The following is a 21,050-nucleotide window of genomic DNA, read 5'->3' as shown; positions in this document are numbered from 1 at the left end:
ATTGATTATATGTGGACCACAGAGCAGCACTCAGAAAATGTGTTTACTGTAGTCTCCCTCTCGTCTAAATGCCAAGAATCAGCTCTCAGCAGACGCTCGCCTGCCCGATGAATGTTTAATGAGTCACAGAGCTTCTATAACTGCCTGCACAAACACATTTTCAAACAGGTAGATCAGCAGCGTGTCAGTCCTGAGGCATTAAAAAAAAGGTAAATGCAGGAAAGTATTTTTGCAGAGTTATGTCTGTTTCCTGGTTTATATCCCTGGACCAGCTAGATTGTGTTTTGATGATTAGCTTAGCAGGTAACTGGGAGCAATTTAATTATAGATTCATGTAATAATACACAGAATCTTAAAATCTATATAGTCGATAAGAGTCATACTGACAGATTTCTTTTATTTACTACAGAAGCATTTCACCGATCTGGCTAACTTACTACTACAAAAACACAACCTCCTTGACAAAGGTAATAATGATAATAATCATAAAAATTATTATATGACCCCTGGTACAGTGTACCAGATGTGATGTAAAAAAATATAATATATTTTAATGTTTTCCTGCATTTTGTGCAACAAACAAAATGTTATGTTGCTTGTAGCCGTCTGATAACACCTGCATCCTCAGTAAATTCTGCTGAAGTGCCCTTAAACCACACAGGAGTACCATCAAACTGTCCATCAATGAAACAATGACAGGATGAAATGAAGCAGCTGGATTCACCTATTTTAGTCCAGGACACTCACACTCTCAACACAAATATTTGAATCCTTTTTCCTCTCACAATGTTTTGGTGATTTATAGTTTTGTGTATTAATTTAGATTTTCTGGGTTGTTGTTTTTTGTTTTGTTTTTTTTTGGGGGGGGGGGGGGGGGGCGGTAAAATATACACAGCAAATTCAAAAGTGTTAAATTTTTTGGTGTTAATAGTCTCCTTGCAAAAGTAGAGTTAATTTTACTCTAAGCAGAGTCACATTCTTTTAATGTAACTCTGAGGTGTAAAATGATAGTAGTTAAAATCGAGTGTTAAAAATGAGTGTTTCTCTGTCAAATCTGGAGGTGTTACAATGGAAACATTAACTCTTGACCTCTTAACTCTGAACTCCTAGAGGGGCTATGACACCAACAGAGTGAATTCACAGACTCCGCCCCCAGCACGGCTCCAATCGAAGCTGAAGTGAAGCCGTTTCGGAACATTTTGCTCTACATATTTGAGTTGTTTGCCATGCTTGGTAAGTCATTTTTTCAAAGATTGTTTCAATTATTATGAGCTTTTATTTCTGTGGCTCTTTGGAGTTGAGACAAAGCTGTGTGAAAGGCATTAGCCATGTTGCTCGCTGATAGCATAATATTCTGTTTTAGCTAGCTGAAAGGTATTGTTTGCGGGCAAATACCACAGCCTTGAAAAAAAGCTTGCATGTGAATTTTCAGTCAAACATTTGGTCAAATACACCTAAAACAATGTCTAGAATGTGAAATGTTGGTATAATGGTGCTACTTGAAGCCTGAAAACGATCGCCCATAAAAAAAAAAAACTAAAAAAAAAACGAGCAAACAGCAGTAGCAGACGTCCTGACTGGATTCTATGGTAGCATTTAGATCCCTCCAGAGTTTTGTGCACACGGTTTAGGTAAAAATGAAAAAAGTTGAGGTTTTACATTTAGTTCAGTATTACCTGTTGCCTGTGTCCTTGTTTTTTGGGAAAATACTTTACACAAGTAATGGCTCAAAGAGGATTCCTTTTTTTTTTTACTGTGCTGCAATTGTTTACTGGATTATTTGTGCCATTAATTACTGTCAACTAATTTTTATTCGATCTCCACACAGGATATGCTTGTGAAGATGGAATATGGGGGAGAGCAGAAGTGCGTTGAAGTTCCACAAAGGGATGAATGAAGGACATGCATATTGTATTGAAGAAATAAGTGATGAGAATGCTGTTATTTGCATTTACCAGCTCATCTATGTCAGACCTTTTGATAAACAAAATTCTAATGAAAGTGAGAACATGTACACTGTTACATCTTTCAGAAAATGTTTTGAAATTGTGGTGCACAGTTCAGAATAAATGTTTTTCAAAAACCATTGCATCTTTTTAGTAAATGTTTATTTCCAAAAGAAATTTCTAGAAGTTCAGAACAGTAAAATTCCCGCTTTTTAGAATGAATTAGAAGATAACTCTTACGTAGTTAAACTAAAATACTCTTTGAGAGTTAATATATAAACTCTTAACACCAAGTGTTAAATTATCAACTCCAGACAGATTTGGTGTTTAACACTAAATCAGAGTTAACGTACCAACTCTCCAAAAAGAGTTAAATTAACACTCTCTGGTGTGGACCCATATAGACACTTTAATAGTGTTGAAATCAAATCCGACAGTGTTAATTTGGACATGCTGGATTTACTGTGTACTTGATTAAGAATTGACCTGCGATAAGCTCACAAAAGCTTTTAACAGAAGGAAATGCTGAGAGAATGATGCTGTGAATTTTTCAGCGTTGCACGACATGAATTGTCGACATGAGTAATTCTAACTACTAGAAATATGCCATTTCTCTTAGATGATCATGCTGGTGGTGTTAGAGTGCGACAGTTACCTGCAGAAGTGTCACGTGGACGTTATGTAACACCACACAGACTTTCTAACAAGGAGCTGGCAGGCTTTAAGAGTGTTTGAACTCTTATGCACTCTCACATCCACCTCTGTTGAGTAATGAGGGCTGCTGAGCATGTGTGAAATACACTAAAATTTCATCACATATGAAATTCTTTCTTTATTGTTTGTCAGATTTTCTGTCCCACTTCCTCTTGTCCTCTTTCTTCCCTTTACCTTTTTTTTCATCCCCACTGCTTTTCTTGGATTAAATGAACTGGTTAATTTTGTATCTCCAATCTGGAACATTTGCAATGCAATAATTTGCCAGTCTTATAAATCCATAATTTAGTCACTGGAGAACACAGAAAACATTAAATGTTTATTGTGAGAAAATGTATGGAACGCCAGGACTGCCATAATGAATTAATTAAATACACCATTAAATAATTAATTAAATGTGTCAATAATTAATTAAAATTGGAATTAATTAATTAAATAAATAGTTATGACACATGTAATTAATTAATTATTGACACATTTAATTAATTATTTATGTATTTCACATTTTAATTAATTATTGACACATTTAATTAATTAATTATTGACACATTTAATTAATTATTTATGTATTTCACATTTTAATTAATTATTGACACATGTAATTAATTAATTATTGACACATTTAATTAATTATTTATGTATTTCACATTTTAATTAATTATTGACACATTTAATTAATTATTGACACATTTAATTAATTATTTAATGATATATTTATTTATTTCATTTTGGCAGTCCTGACGCCTGGCTCTCGTCATGAAATAATTTTATCTGTCAGCCTCACCCATCAAACTCAGGGGGCGGGGTTAACGCTGCCCATGCAGCTTCTCTAACATTTGATTGGTTGCCGTGCAAAGTAAGTCAAAACAGGTCGATCCTAGATAATCGATTGCTTGTGTAGACTTGGGGCAGCCAGTTATCCCAGAATGCAGATCAAATCACAGGCAGCAATGGTGGTGGTGTAGTTTTAAAATACCCCGTTTTTCTGTCACCAGCTACACTTTTAACAGTGTTTTAGCCGCGAATGTCGCGCCGTATGTCTGGTCAGGTTGTCAACATAGAACATGCTTGCAAAAGTGCTCAGATGTTTTCAGAGATTTCACTAGCTCTGCTAACAGTTAGCATGCAGAGTGCACCGAGGGGGTACATTAACCGGTTTGTTTACATATTCCACTCTCCGTGTTCCACATGTTGCATTCGCAGATTCTCATTTTCACCGAACGATCGTCTCTTTCCGCCTGGTCTTGTGTCTCTGTGCTTCTGTAACATAAAGAACGAGCTGACATTTTTCTCACGAAACCAGCGATCAGCTCAGCAGACCCTCAGTTTACCTGCATGCATCCTCCTCCTCATCTGTCAGCTGTTTAACACCTGCTGCTAATTCAAGAAACACGCCTAGTTACCTGGTGATAGTCACAGTTTAACTGGGCAGCCGGTGCTCGATATAACGCAATGTCAGCGCATTTTTCTGCACAAGATAAGTAAATATAGTATTTTCCCCGAGCGCAGAGCTGCTGGAGCTTGTTTCCTTACAGAGCACTTTATAGGCGAACAGCTTTATCAGCGGCTGATGTCCAATCACCAGCACACAGCTTTGAAACCTCAGCTGAGTTTTAGCTCTCAGTGGTTAAACGCTGGACTTCATTCACTCAGGTTCTGTCTGTCGGGTCACGTTTACTTCGCTGTTTTATTTACAACTGAGCAAATCGGTTTGGCTGAGGTTAAAGTTACGTTTCATAACTGCATAGTTTCACAGACGTTTAATGGTTCACTGGCACATGTGTTAGACTGAACTATCATCTAAATATCATCTGTTTTTTAATAGTTATTCAACTGTATTCTAAGCACCAGCTGTCTGTTAGAATGTGATTTTTTCTCTCTCTGTTGGCAGAGGTATAAAAATGCGCAGGAAAATCTGACGTGCATGGCGAACTTCACCGACGATATTTAGGGAGGAATAAACACACATCAAACATAAATGAACCATTTGCCTGTCTCCATAATTGAGAGAATTTTCTCTTCTTATGTCAACACTCTCTCTCTTTTTTTTTTTTTTTTTTTTTTTCTTTTTCGGTCATGTTATGTTTACCTGTCAAAGGCTTGTTACAAACTATGAAACACATTGTGCAGACTTCTGGATGTTAGAAGAAAACGAATACTGCTCATGAATGAGACTAAAGGCAGGAAGGTGTCCTTTAAAACTAAACATGTTAATAGGACCTCCCTGTTTATATCATAGTTTAAGATATAGCACGTGTATTTCAGTAATAGCCTGCTGAGGCCACTATACGTGCTGGCCTCATATCAAATGTGAAGGCAGACTGAGTCTATGTTTGACGTTTTTTATATCTAATCTTCCTTTTCAAACATTTAAACAGCAGCGAGTCTGCAGCTGAGGGAATACAAATTCAAATTGTCGGAACAGGTTTGCTCGTTTCTTGGATTCATTTGGTGATTTATTAAATGTATAACTGTTATTCTAATCTGCTGCTGAGTCTCTTACACTTTTCTTTATGCTGTATATTTTCACGTCTCTGGAATAGTTGGCAGTTAGATAGTCAGCTGGGAAACTCTGTGTTAACTCATGGAGCTGAGGATATCGTGGATATGCTGACCTCGCTGCGTGGTGTACAGAGCGAGGTCAGCATGATTAATATTCACAATAAAAATATTAGCCGAACATCATGAAGTCTGTATGTGTTTCATAGTGTCGAACAACCTTTGTACAGTTAAAGCCAGCAGTTACTACATGACGGAAACACCAACGTTATCTCTTTTATGTGTTTATACACAGGTCACGCTGATTACTGAACAAAAACCCAAAGATCAGATGTTAAACAGATTTATTTGCTCTCTCTCCTCCTTAAACATGTTTTTAATGTTAGTTATAATTCAGAATTGGCGACTGAAACACGTAGGACACATAAGAACATCAGGAAATAAAACATCGATAAATATAACCTCAGTAAAAGAAGTCAGCGGGGGTTACTACAGCTGTGTACCGGGGCCTGCGCTTTGTCGGTGGGATTGCTTGCGAGGCGAGCGGGTCTATCCCACGCTTTGCCGTGAGACTGGGCAGACATCTCCGAAATCATCGAAACACTTTTGCAAAGAGGCTGTATCTTGACAAACCGACCAGACACATGAAGATTAAACCACTACATTCTCGGCTAAAAAAATATTAAAACGGTATTTGGTAACACACAAACAGGGTTTTTCAAAGCTCAGTTCTGTTAGCTTCCACATGCCGGTTGTTGTGTGCTAGAAACAATGGCCACCAGGCCAAAGCAATGGTTTTGACTCGATCAGCGTTAACCCCGCCTGAGTTTGATGGGTGAGGCTGACAGATAAAATTATTTCATGATGAGAGCCAGGTGCCAAGACTGCCAAAATGAAATAAATAAATATATCATTAAATAATTAATTAAATGTGTCAATAATTAATTAAATGTGTCAATAATTAATTAAAATGTGAAATACATAAATAATTAATTAAATATGTCAATAATTAATTAATTAAATGTGTCAATAATTAATTAAAACGTGAAATACATAAATAATTAATTAAATGTGTCAATAATTAATTAATTACATGTGTCATAACTATTTATTTAATTAATTAATTCCAATTTTAATTAATTATTGCCACATTTGATTAATTATTTAATGGTGTATTTAATTAATTCATTATGGCAGTCCTGGCGTTCCATAAAAATGTACCACTTTTGAAAAAAGCATTTAGCTTATTTTAAATTGATGGCAGCTCTCAAAAAGGATTGGATGGGGCATGTAGCATCCTTGAATGCCACCCAGTGCACGCTACACTCAACTGCGTGTGTTGCAGATAGTGGGCTTACAGGATGTTACACTCATACCTCTTCTTCACGCTGTGCCCAGCCAGGACCTATGGGCTAAGGCCACCAGAGGCAACCCTTGGGCACCCTCCCCAGGCCTGGCTCCAGGGTGGGGCCCCAGTAACCTTATCCTAAGCAAGGTAAACTGGTTCCATGGTTTGCCTCTCACAGGTTGCCTGATACTCTCTTCATCTGGCCCTTCATCCAGAACCAATTTGCCTTGGTCCTGTGCACCCTCACAAGCCTGTCCTCCACCATGGTAAGGCGGTGATTCACAAGCATCTGACTTGCATGCCTCCTGGCTGGATTCTGGGTGAGGCCCCGGGACATACTGGAGAGATTATATCTCTCAGATGGCCTGGGAACACCTCGGCGTTCGCTTGGATAAGATGGAGAAGGCTGGGTGGAAGGAGGTCTGGGGTTCTCTGCTTAGGCTGCTGCCCTGTGGAAGATTGGTGGGAAATGCAGTTGTTGGAAGGATGTTACATTATTACAATGTTAAACTGATACTATCAGAAGGTGACTGAACTACCATTAAAGAACAATAACAAAACCAAAACATTTAGATCTCTGTGGAATAAAGGTGTGGTATGGTGAAATTAGATACTACTGCACAAATCAAACAAACTACTACAGCCGTCAAAAAGTTCTGAAAATATATTAAAAATTTGTTGCAACTCTGCCTGATAAAGCTGACATGCCATAAGTGTACCCCAAGTAAGCCGTCATTTAAGAGCAGTTTGGGGTGGAGGAGATCTTTGAAGAAGCGTCCCATAGTTCCCAGTGAATATCAGATTTCTTTTTATCAGTTTTTTGCTGTAAAGACCTGTACTACCATGGCAGTAATTTCTCACTGTGAGTCATTATATCTGCCACTAAATACTGCTGGACTCAGATAAACACCTAGAGCACAGATAGAGCTGAGACCTTTATGTGAACCAAGCATGAGGAAACCTGACCAAATGAAAACATCTCTTTCAAAGTGTCTCTCTCTCTCTTACTCAGTTTTTAAGGTTAATCCTTTTGTATGTTTTGCTCTTAAATACCTTTGAGCAAGGCATCTGACCTGTTGTCCTTGTCAGTTCCCGGTGTACGTCTATAGCCGGCGCTGCTGAAAGCATCACACTGACTGACTTTCCTGTGATAAATTAATGGAGGAAGAAAAATTTTATCAAAGTCATCAAAGGCTATTAATGTTTCCAAGGCTACCGTGTTTCTCAAACTGACCCAGCGCTACTCACTCCCCCGCTACCACCACAAAACCAACCACCTCCTAACATTTCTACAGAATTTTGTCATTTTCCGACATTCAGCTCAGCTTTGACATCCCAAAAACCTTGGGGAGAAAAAAGCTCACTGGGTTAGTAACCACGCCCCATCATTGATCCTGACACTACATAATAATCAGTCGAGCTTTTTGCATCCTGGCTCCAACGAAAAGACCGACACACTGAATGCAGAGAACGCTGAGACGAGCAAGCCTGTTCTTTAATAATAATAATGAACCAAACTACTTTAAAAACATCTTTTAAACAATAATAGACGTATTTGTGCTTTAACCTTGTAGTCAGACAGGCTTTATTTCCCCCGTTGCTCAGAGCTGAAAGCTCTCATCTGCATAAGCTACATTTAAAATATACAGTATTTTCCACAGTTCTGCTGACTGACAGATGATGAAAGCAGAATATATTACAAAGTGTTTTTGAAGTCTACATCAGCGTTGAAACAGGCGTAATGTTTCCTGGGAGATTGATTCACTTTGAAACTCTTCTCCTTCTGTCATAACTTTGCTTGTATCAGTGTTTTTTCCTATACGCTTACAGGCAGTTTGTTAGCATCAAGCAAAACAAGTTGAAGAGGCAGAAAATGATTTATATGAAAAATTAGCAGTATTAAAAATAATTTAGCCTTTGGCAGATGAAATAAACACTAACATCCTCTGCTTTCTGTACCTACAAATCTTCTCTTACATATTAATGTTTTAACTTGATGTTAATTTCATCAATTCTACATTTAGAAGCTACCGACACCAACCGAACCTCTGGTGCTGGGGCTTTGTAGATTGTACGCTTGACTTGTCAGAGCGCTTTAGACTGTGTGACTCTGGGAGAGAAATGTGGTGATGGTGGTGTTCAAAAGACTGGCCCCATTTTTCATTGTGAGACGCATCCACCAACAGCAAGATTTAGAGCTTTGGAGACAAAAGAGGCGCTTCTGAAAACTCTGCAAGTGTTAGAAGTTTAGGATCAAAGAGCAACGTAGATAGATGACCCGAGAGGCTCTCCTTGCATTTTATTCTTTGATTCTTGGGCTGCCGTTCACCGTACTGTTATTGCACTGCTGGATCTGACCAAAATAGATATCATACAGCCTGAAACTGGCTACGGCCAAGCTTTTGTTAGACTTGTCTCACACAACGTGCAATTAAATTGCAGGATTACTGATATGTCTGTACAGCAGGGGCGGGCAATTAATTTTCTCAAGGGGCTGCATGTGAAACTGGGACTGTTGTGGAGGGCCGCACCAATAAGCTAAATTCAGTTTTGCTCGGTATTCATTTTATCTCTTTATAAACTGCTACTGGTAAGAATAGATGTTACAATTAGGCAACGAAAATGGCACAGTACAAACTGCAACATTTTTTCACTACCAAATCAACATTTCCAAAACCAATTATGAAAATAAATTGCATGTTTTTGTAAAATTTTGAAGACTTGCTATTTTGCTCATAGTTCAGTTACTTTATCTGCAGATTAGGAAATAGGAATAGGAAATGCGATGGACCGTCATGTGAACAGCAAATGTAAGAGCTGCCTTCCATTCTGCATCTGGGAGTCCCACATTATCCTTGCCTTTGTTTTCACAAAGCTTGTGAATTTCTGCTCTCATGTCCCATACTCTTTTTAGCCCAGGCTGAGCCACCTGACACCCGTGTGTTAGCCTACGTCACCATGTTCAGTCTCATTTGCCTCCAAAAGTGCAATAAACGGCCTTTACATATTCAGTGCTCTCCTCACCCTCATGAACAACTTGCATAACACGTCCTAGTGTATTATACAATGCAAAAATATCCATTCATTGCTGGGTTCATTTGAGTAAATCTATCTTTCATCCACTTCAATAGGATGACATTTTTTCTTTTTCACATTTGCAACACCCATTTGTTGTAACACCTGCCAGTTTGTCCCACTGCATGCTGGAACATTCAAATGTAATTATCAAATATAGAATATAATGTGGGTTTAATTCTAGGCTAGGCTAGGACTGAGTTTGTTTTTTGGTCCATGAATTTCTAGTTTCTAGTATTTTATGTGTTAGCACTAATCAGATGTTATCTGTATCGTGCAGTCCATGGAAGCATCATACTAAGAAAACAAGTATACAAGTATCAAGTCATGACATTTGAAGTAAAATGTTTGAGGTCTGAAGATAACATTCGGACCAGAAATATGTAAACTTTTGCTGTTCTGTCATCCTACTTGAATTGTGAGTTGAGACAAAAGCCCCAAAACCTAAAAACAGGTCTAATATGCTGATTGTTTCCAAATTCTTGTCTGTGTATAAAAGTATTCCCTCCAAAACCCAGCTGACATTTTAGACATTCAGAACAAAAGTGAGAACATGTTACAGATTATTAGTGTAACCATAAAACTTGCAGACAAATTCTAAAAACTGTCAATGTGGTTCACCCTCTCTATCATTAACAGACACATTACACTGCATCACATGTGACTTGAGCTTTTTACCACTCTTTTTGTGGAGCATGTCATGCATAAAAAAATGTTGCTGCAGTTAGCCACCCACTTGATGTCATCCCCCACTTAATTATACAAGTCAGGTTTCTAGAGATGAAAGTTTGGGTTGTCATATCTTGTTTTGATAGTTGTTTTTTACTGATACCACCTCTCAGAACTAAAACTTGTGTAGCACTTACGTGGAGTTACATAAAGTACCGATGGATAATTACCAAAGTAATAAGCAATTTGGGCTAGTGTCAGAAGACTGAGAACGACTCTTAGAGCTCTGGTACACGAATGGCAGAGAAACCAGACAAACACAGTTATGTGGCTTTAAAAGTACTTTAGTGAAGTTAAGCCTTGCAAAAGAAATTTGTAAACAACACAGTATTACAACAGGTTTTAACAGAATGTCAAGTATAAAAATTTCGCCCAAAGTAGCAAAAAAAAATAGAATTAAATAAAATTGTGCACAAGTAAAAGAATTAGTCTTTTTTAAGTCCAAATGGTACCGGTGGGGCCCATAGAATTCGTCTGACAAGGAGTGTGTGTGTGATTGTCTGTCCTACCGTACTACTTGTACAGTAGAGGATTGTAGTCCATCAATGTGCAAATGAGTGTGCGTGTACATGTATATCGTCTCCTAGGATCTTGGGTTGGCTCGCCATCCAGTGAACACTGGAACACTCTGGGTTCTGGAATCGCTGACCTGGTCTTTGGATTCGTCCCATATAAAAACCTGACCTATAAACAATGGCCAAATATATGTCACGTGCCCTTTAAGGATAACTCTCACAAATTAAACTAAAGTAGTGTCACAGTGCAGTAACTACTATTCAGATCAGCTATCATCAATTCAATCATCATCAGTTCAGTCATGTTGTACAACATTAAAATATCAAGTTTCAAAGGTTAAAGTATCAATATCCAAAATTTCACAGTATCAAGGTTCAATACTTATTTGTAACCTGCAGTAACATTAAAGATTATCTACAAGGTTGCAAACATGCAGGAATTATAGTCACCATATAATTCACTTTCATTGTAAACATTAATTACATCCATCAAAATAACTCACTGTACATATATATCTAATCACAAATAAATAAGTATATTACCCCTTTTAAGAAATGGAATAATATGCAAATGCTTATCAGAAATTGAACAAAGTGCAAATAATCAATTTCAATAACACGTAAACACAAGGACTCAGTCCACAAATAGGAGTATTAAAATAGACGTGCTTAATCCCGCTTGTACCATAGGCCTACCAGTACAAGTGGAAATACACTAAAAATTACCTCCAAGTATTCAATACTGAGTATTGTAAAACAACTGATTGACATCAAAATTTAAACAGGAAGCAGGATAAAGTCTGATTACAATTATCTCTCATAAAGTTATTTTTAGCTGCTTTAACCATTTACAGCTTTTCACATGTTAATGACTTAGTTAACGATCTAACTAGCATAACAACAGCGTTTCAGAGACATCGAACAACTGTACCCACACTCCGCACATCACGTGTCTGATTAGCCACATTTAGCTTACCGCCGTCGAGTGGATGCTCAGCATTTACATGGAGCCACAGCTCAGTAAACCCTCCGGTTTCGCTCTGCCCTTGACAACAAAAGTGCAAATACATAATTTGTGAAAAATATCAGTTTAGATGGTATTTTTTTTTTAACTCGTTAGAGGTTAATTTCTCCAGCTTACCGATAACAAAAGTTTTAGTCCGTCTGCTCTGTTCGGCTGTAGAAGCAAGAGACTGAAAACTTGGGAGCTGGTACTAAGGAGGGACAAGAGCTGCCTAGAGCTTCACCGATTGGCTGACATGTGAGGAGTGGGGTAAAACAATTGGCTCTCATCAGAGCTCATCAACGCTCTGAGAAAACTTAACCCTTGTTTGACCAGAGCATATCATATATAATCTGCATCCCTTCTATGTTTAAATAAATATTTTGATCTCATTTCACTTTCATTAACAGGGACAGTAAGAACAGAACAATGAACATTAAATGTTTTAATTTTTCTTCTCTTTTTGTTTGAGATGATTTTAGGAACTGGGTTACACTTGCATCACCGCCTCCCCGCTATGTTTCCTTCTCTTCGCTTGGTTAAACAAAAAAAAAAATCACAGCTGTCAAAAAAGAAGCTAAACTTCAATTAACACTTTTCTTCCCACTCTTTACTGCAGGTCCTGTGCGTGTCCTTTAGTTTAAATCATAAACTGATCATTTTTGAATGCATTAAATGAATTCAAGTACTTGCATGAAGAACTTGGTTTCATGTCCAGAATAAAATCAGTTAGACGGCAAAACTCGACCAATCTAAACTGGTCTGCCTTGTTTGTGTCAGTGTTAGAATTTAATCCTCAACAATAATCTGAGCATTAGGATTAGGCAGAGACCTTGTTGCCATTTTTTACAACACTTCAGTGATGTTTCATTCCAAGCTGATGATGCTGTGACTTTGTCCCTGTAATATTTCAGCTGTCTGGTGGACTTCTATGACTTCCATGTATTGTGTAGGCATGCAGCCTCAGCTTACAGCTCTTCACCTGTGCAGTTATGTCAATCATAACTAGCTAGCTTTCGCTGTAAACAATACATGGAATGCCACAACTGCTGCTTTATGTTAATTAGGCTGCAGCGCTTTTTCAAGGTGTTTATTCCGCATTTGATGTTGATGCAAACAAAGTTTTGTCACAAAGGCAAATTTTGGTGATCATAATTTACATATGGATGACATACATAGACGCTGAACGTGACAAGTAAGGAAGAAGCAGGGTACAAACATACGTAATGCTGGTTTTATGCTTGCCACGCACCCCCTCCACATCGGTCGCTTTGTGCGGCGCTGCAACATCATCTCACCGTCACTTCTATTTATGCAAGCTGTTAAAATGCACAAAGCTGTTGCGGTATTGTCCTGAGTGACAGGTGTCGCCACAAAGACAATACCACCACATAGGCGCTGATATAGCAAGAGAAAAAGTCAAAAGTTTTCAAACTGTTGCAACATATCCAGTTGTATATCTGAGTTTCTGTACTGGAATATTATTTTTAAAAGGCGGTAAAATATGACTGTACATTCGTGTCTTTCACCCAGCTGTGGCAGTGGTGGCAAGTTACAAATATCAAGAGATGCACGACCGACCGAAGTGCCACAAATACGGTGGTGTACGCCAGAGGATGTGATGTCAAATAAAAAGACCTGCATATTGATGCATAGGCTATAAACAACTTTGTAGTAGCATTTCTATGTGGGTGAGAATTATGTCCTTGGCAGTTCCAGGTATAAGGTGACCGTTATTGTTATTCGTTTGTTTGCCTTTTTGTTTCACTCAAACTAAATTCACTATATGACGAATAAACGCATTTTAGGAAAAGTCATGAATTTTAACAGTGATAAATGATTTTTAAAATTCAAAGGTGTCACAATCACTCCCGTGGCAGTTCGAGTATTAAACTATCAAAATGTATAATCTATTGTGGAAAAAACAACAACAAAAAGGCTGCTAGCAACACTCTGTGAATGTAAAGTTGCTTTTCCACAGTAACACGCACTCTGTGTCAGAACAGAACAGCTGTTTGGCATAGGCCTGCTCTCCTTGCTTCAGCCTCTTAGTAGCCTAAAATTAACCCCACAGCAAGTCATACACACTGCTGCCACTGTGAGGAGAACAAGTGAAAGAAAGAGAGGGAGAAGCAGAGCGCTGACTGTGTTTTGGTCTGCCGTAATTAGTGACTGAACTCAAGGGACAGATATAAGCTGAAACACTTAAAGTAAAAGTCGTAACATTTTCCTGTGTAGCACCCCACCCGTGATACGGAGTCTAAATCCACTTACCTCAGTTTGGACCCCCTAGGCGGGGTGTTAGGTTCGTTACAGCCTAGATACCACAAAAAGGTTCTGGTATAGACAGGAATCAGGGAAACTACCAGTAAACCTTTGCCTGCAAGTTAGACTTAACCAGTAGTAAAAGAATCAACCCCAGACAACTCTTTAACACAAACCAAACGTTTACTGAATGTAAGGGCAGGAAAAAGTAATGTATAAAACACCCTTTTCTTAACTCAACTCAAATGATATCCAGCTCCATAAACAAATGAAACATGCTGTGTAAATGAAATATTTCCCTTTGAAATTATGTTAAACAACACAAATTATGTTATCACCTCTTGGTAAGTGACTCACGAATGTACACTCAAAAATATGCTATATAATCCACTAGATACACAATATTCACACATGGGCCCCACACACACTCACATTCACACTTGTTGCAGGCCTGTTTGCTGCTCACGCCGGACGATGGAGAAAAATCCTCTTCTCCCCAGTAAGAGCACGAAAGTCCAACTTACAGTTCAGTTGCTCGGTAGGTTTCCGTTCGCCAGTCCCAAACTAAATTCACTCTCCGCTCTCCCTGCGGACCGGATGCTGTCTCTGCTACAACGCGTTAGCCAGTCACTGTCCAGCTCTCCGACAGTCCATAGCGGCTGCCTCCGTGGCGCAGCCAGGCAGTCCGGGCTAGCCTTTAGCCTCGGCGGTCGTAGCTGGAAACACAGTTTTTTCACGGTGGTGCGACCATTGAACACAAAGTCACTTCCCCCACACTCTGTTGCGAAGCTCTCACACGGTTAGCTTTCTAGTCCGACACTCTTTTGTGCTAGGTAACTTCAGTAAAACTAGCTGAGTCTCTCACTTTGGTTCAGCTAACCTCGTGCATCTCTCCATGCCGTTCTCCTCTCTTCCTCCATTACAACAGATACACAGGTCCCGTTTCCTGCTACCTTCACGGGCCTCCAGAAAATTAGAACTCTGAACAATACTTTAACTCTCTTCAGAGTTACATACCATAAAATAATACTTTATGATTAACATAACAGGTTCATTGCTCTAATTACCTGTATTTACCTTGTGACATATTACAGGGCAAATTACATTCAGAGTACAGTTAAATCACATAATATTAACTGTGAACACCTTATGTTACTGTGGCGTTTAAGTCCATGGGAATTACGAGTATCTACTCCCAAATTCCCATCCGGGCTACACCTGATTCTTATTTATTTTTTTCTTCTGGCTCTTTCAGGGTGTTTTTTTTTTTTTGTACAGTTAGCATTTGATTATGACAATAAACCATAAAGACATATGTATAACTGCTAGCTTTATAGTTTTGCTTAAAAACATCTTAAAAACAATGCATATTCAAAAAAAATGTGATTAGCTTATCTGTATCTTGTTACTACCATATTCACCACATCAGAGAGCCACATCATCTCTGTGTGCTGCAACCAAACATGCAGCATGAGCGCATGAATACTCCTTGCAGGTCTTGCAATTGCACATGTTCCCATTCATTTTTAATCACATCTACCCCTCATGTACAACAGCAGGAAGATGGTAACTGTTGGAGTCTAAGAAACTTGCTGGCCGCCTCCACCTTGATGAATAAGTAAACACATCGAACCAGGCAGAGATGCAGTTGGTGAAATTCCCAGCTGGAAGCAAGAAGATTTGTTTTCTTCTGGAAGAAATGCTGTTTACTTGCTGATAATTCCACTGCTCGCACTCTCTGAACTCTATTAACATTTTCCTTTGAGTCTGGATTCCTGCATCAACTTTAATTCTGGCCGGGAGATTCAATTTTAGTGCCTCAATCATACTCAGAGCAACTCTGATTAAAACATATGCAAAAATCTTCTCGGTCTTGACAGTTGCCTTTAAATAAAGTGGCTTTTGCATAACTCTTTATTTACCTGAGTTTCTGATTCAAAGCGCCTGACATGCCTGCTGTGTTGTTAAACAACTACTCTGCCAATCAGCCAGAGATAGAGCAACAGTGGGTTTTTCCTGTTGAGAGATTGTGTTTAGTGTGTCCTCAGTGATTCAAGTGGGCAGAGAGAGTTTTTTAAGGGAATCTCATGCATTAAAAAATTACAAATGTGATAACAGGTGTTGCAAATTTGCTTATTTTTCCTTGGAGATGGGATTAGATTATTGTTAAACAAACTGGTTAGGCTGCTTTCTTTCTGCTAGATTTTAAATATATATATGTTTTAATATATATGTTACTGTTGGTTTTCAGCATTGCATGATATGCTCCATAGACCAATAATCCTGTTTCTCCTTTTTGTAGTCAAATCATAGATAGATAGAGCTTTAAAAACAAATAATAGAACCTTGAAATCGACGCTGTACTTACCTTGCAGCCATGTAAAGATGCAAGTATTGGAGTAATACTGTCTCTCTTTTTGATCCCTGTCAAAATCTTTGCAGCTGCATTTTGAACACGTTGCAGGCAGAACAGACTTGACTGACAGTTGCCTAAATAGAGAGAGTTACAGTAATCAAGACATGACAAAATAAAAACATGGATAACTCTTTCCAGGTCCTTAGATGATAAGATAAGTTTAAGTTTAAAAATGTTTGTCTTGAGTTGGAAAAAACTGCCATGAAACAACTGAGTTTAGTCTTTTGTCCAGCTTGAGAGTAGAACTGAAAATGAAATGAAGGTTTTAAATGTGGAGAGGTACATTAGTTGATTGTGGGCACAAGTTATTTATTATAAGACAGACTTGCGGTTGGCAAAAATTATAATCCAGCAGTTTATGTCACTAAGACAATCTGAAACTTTCTGCAATGTACCATCATCACCTGGCTTCAGAGAGAGATGTTGTTGAGGTCCCTTGTAAGGGATCTCAAAACTGGATTGTAGGTGACAGGTGTAGGTGATTTTTGGCCACCCCCTCTGTTCAAAGATGGTTGTTCACATCGAGCATAGATGGCTTCTTTCACTCCCCTGTCAAACCACCATCTGTCTTCTCTGTCCAAAATGTGAATATTGGCATCCTTGAAAGAGAAGAGGAAAGGAAGGAAGACGAGTTTCTCCAGAACCTTAGACAGAAATGGCAGCTTAGAAATGATAAATCCAAACCAGTTTTTTTAGAAGCGGCTAGACAATAGTTTAAGAGAATGAGGAACAGTCCCTTTGGAGACACTGCTATAACAATAGCGAGGGTGTTGGGGTCAACTGTCTTCACCACATCTCTGAAAAATGGCGTAGGGAACACGTCCAGAGAGGAAGTAGTTGGTTTCATGTGCATGATTATATCAGTAAGATTAGCTAAAGAGACTGGTTTGAAATAAGTGAGAAAAGAAGAGCATGTTTGTGGCTCACAGGGGTCTTGAGATTAGAGCAGAATATTTGCTCTGATATTATAAATTATTTTAGTAATGAACCTCGTGTGTGTGAGGCAGTCTCAGCAATGGCTGTAGTGGCGGGACGCAGGACAGAATTAATTGTGTTAAATAGGACTTTAGGATTACCAGAATTCTTAGTGAGATATTTAGCTCTTTCTGCCTTGATGGTGCGCTAATAGTTATTCAAATAGTCTCTAAACACATTCTACTTTCCTGTCTTACTGCATGAGTGGCATTATTTAACCAAGTTTTAGTTTATACCGTCTGCATTTGAAATGAACGATTGAGTCCATAATGTTGGTGCGAGGTGAACTACAGCATGCAAGTAGCTCATCAGGAATATTGCGATGATTAGAACTTCCATTAATAAAGGAGATGTAGCAAAAGCAGCAGATAAATGGGGAAGGTTGAGACGTTTAGGGTGTATTAAAAAGGGGATGAGGGTTTGTTTAGGTGAGTGAGGAATGGGAATATTGAAGAAAATGAGTTTATGATCAGATGGACACGCATCAAACAAGATGAGGTCTGTGTGTCCTTGCTTGTATGTAGGGCCATTGACAGACTGGGTTAAATTAAATGACTCCAAAGTTGTAAAAATTCAGCAAACTAAGGTTTGGAGGTGTAAATATTGAAGTTACCAAGAATTAGAAGCTTCGTTGTCACAAACGAAAAGTCTGAAAATTCCTGGATGAAATCTTTGATAAGAACACGTCTATACACTAAAGCGCCGAGTACAGGAGAGGACAGATCCGTCACAAACAGCTCTAGTACAGAAGTACTGTAGTCCTTTCTGAGCATCACTCTGCATTCAAAGTGATCTCTGAAAACTGTTGTGGAGGTGGCCTGGCAACATGAGGTTGCTATGAGGTTGCCAGGTCACCTCCACAACCTGTTGTCGGGGAGGTGGTAACCTCGTGTGTTGAGGAAATTACAGTTTTCAGGAGTCAGTTTAACAAAAGGAGCTAAATCACCGGCTGGTAGCCAAATTTCTGTCATAACAAAAGGCGAAACCATAGGAGACAAAGAGGTCATGGAAGATGAAAGTCTTATTCACCACAGAACTTTCACTGAACACCATTTAAGGGGCGGAGAATCCAGTCTAGTTGAGAAAAATTAGAGACTGTCCAGATGGATGGGACTTGCAGAAAAAGCTTTCCCAAAAAACGAGTAAATGCATGCATAGCGTGGGCTTCAAACGATCCCCAAGGGGGCACAGCACACATAAGTTTAGGGAGGCAGCCGAGTCCTCGTATTTAGACGTAGAAGTTCAGATTTTGAATAGTGAAGCATGTAGCTATTCGCATAAAGGTCCAAGCTTTTGATATGGCTATAAAAACAGCACAGTCCAACAATAAAGCCAAGCAACACTCGGCAAGCATACAGTTAAAAAAGGAGTCATAGTTTCTCCATTTGTTCACACAGCCAGGTTAAACCACATTAGCCAACAAGCCACAGGGCTACGATTAACAAGCCGCTGCCAGAAAAGTAGTTGTAATTACCTGCTTGGCACTATGTATACCACCCACAGCTTGAGAAGCCAGATACTTGAGGTGCGTTAACCAACCAAACAGCAGTGAGGGCTCGTGTTAGGCTGGTGAGTTAGGTGCTCAGAGGAGTTGATTAGCACGATAAACGATACAGCCCAGGTTTTCCAGAGTCAAATCAAAAATAGTGCTCAAGGGCTAAATGGTACGTTAAATACTTTACAGTGAAAATAAAACAAAACCAAATAAACAAACATACAGAGAGCAGCGGCAGAAAGACACAGCAGCATACGCTCACTGCACCACTCACTACGCCTACCTCCAGCTAGTATTTTGGCCTTAACAAGGGCAAGTGGGGGAGTTTTTTCAACAAAGCAAAGGATTTACAACATAGCATTTGTAAACTAGTTTTCTTTAAGAAGAATAAATGATCTCTATTTGTAACAGAATGATTTTAGGAAGAATTAACAGGGTAAATATAATTGGGCCTGTGAAAAACTGACCTTTGTATTGAGCTATAGCACAAATTAGTGCAGTACAATGCTTTAACTTTGTAATACTCAAAGCTTGTAAAACCAAGTTACAGCTGAGCGTTATCTTCCAATTTGCATACAGTAAGTTTGAGCTGTCACATGAGAAAGCATCAAACTTCAAACAAAAGATATTCATTTAGACTTGATAAAAGAATTGTTGATGTTCACAGAGCAAGAAATGAATATACAAAGTTATCACAGTGTTTCCAAGTGCCAAGATTGGATCATCATCAAGAAATTCATAGAGAGCAACACAGCACAGAACAAGTCTGGCAGAGATAGGAAGTGAGAGAGTTCAAAGACACCGGAAAAGAAAACTAGTGAGAGATGTGTCTGAAGACATCTGCCGAGACACGAGTGAATGACTTTGCCTAGAAGACAGTCACTATAACCTCACACAGAAATGGGCCGCAAAATTGCAGACCAAGAAAAACTCCACTTCTGCAGAAGAGACACCTTCAAACCAGACTGACGTATGCTAAGAACAACCTGGAGAAAGATCATGGGTACTGGAAGTGTGCCTGTTGGTCAGATGAGATTAAATTGAAGCTCTTTGGTGGTGGAGGTGCTGTTTATATTTGGAGAAAGAAAAAAAGAATACCATCCCCACAATGAGACATGGTGGTGGGATTATTATGCAGTGGGAATGCTTCAGCCCATCTGGAACCGAGAATCTCGTACAGGTGGAGGGAATCATGAAGAAAAAAAGACGTGCAAAGATTTTGAAAAAAACCCTCTAAGTTGCCACTTTGTCTTCCAATATGACCCAAAACTGTCACTTCAAGTAAATAACTACCTCCAGAAAACCAAGGTGAACGTTATGAACTGGGCTGCACAAATCCCACTGAAAACCTGTGATTGAAGTCCAAGTTCCATGATACAAGACCATCAACTCTGAAAGAACTTGAGAGTTTTGCCAAACAAGAATAGGTTGCAGTTTCTCAGGAGACACGTGTGAGACTTGTTGAAAAGTACAGCAAATGACTGCCGGCTGTTATCCAGCAAAAAGAATACACAACTGTTATTATGAAGCAAATAATTACTTTTACCCTCTAGTTTGTATTTTTTGTGAAATAACTTTCTTTCAGTGTATAAACTAAGCTTCCAAAATAAAGCTTGTTCTGTTACTTGTTCTGAAAAATACAAACACGGCTCAAAAAATAAATCTGCAGAAGATCAAAATTATTGGATAAAAAAAGATTGACATGTACAGTATGTATTTTTTCAGCCAGCATGTACACTTCAGTACTAGCTGATAGCAATTCATTTTTGCTAGCGCCCTAAATGGCAATTTAAGAGTAATTTTTTCTTAAGTCACCAATAAAACATACATCCAATTTTTGTGCTTTTTCATTTGGAAAGACAAACATAAAACAAAGACGCCAGGTGTCCCCGTAGTCTAATTTTCAAAGTAATTCCTACCATAAATGAGTCTGTGTAGTTTTAGTATGGTGACCACGGTGTATACAGACTCCTCTGTAAATAAAAACTCAAAGTTTTAAAAAAATTACTTGCGTAACATTTATCATGTTGAATATATTAGAAAACTTCATTTAAAAGAATCATTGAAAAA

General features: G+C 38.6%; 1 protein-coding gene and 1 long non-coding RNA gene across 2 annotated transcripts in view; one reads left to right on the top strand and one right to left on the bottom strand.

Annotated features, from left to right (window-relative positions):
* Positions 1-21,050, top strand: part of LOC146665329 (alpha-1,3-mannosyl-glycoprotein 4-beta-N-acetylglucosaminyltransferase C-like) — a 77,267-nt gene that overhangs the window by 25,212 nt on the left and 31,005 nt on the right. The window lies entirely within an intron of this gene.
* Positions 10,689-12,077, bottom strand: LOC146665330 (uncharacterized). Its single transcript, XR_014912382.1, has 3 exons — positions 11,968-12,077; positions 11,803-11,871; positions 10,689-10,995 (listed from the first exon to the last, which is right to left on the bottom strand). It is a non-coding gene; the product is annotated as an uncharacterized LOC146665330 (long non-coding RNA).

The sequence above is a fragment of the Rhamphochromis longiceps genome, linkage group LG7 (genome assembly GCF_057381845.1).
Source record: "Rhamphochromis longiceps isolate RC_006_pf linkage group LG7, R_longiceps_female_GT1.1, whole genome shotgun sequence".
Taxonomy (NCBI): domain Eukaryota; kingdom Metazoa; phylum Chordata; class Actinopteri; order Cichliformes; family Cichlidae; genus Rhamphochromis; species Rhamphochromis longiceps.
The sequence above is the reverse complement of the archived record's forward strand: the minus strand, read 5'-3'. Positions and strand labels throughout refer to the sequence as shown.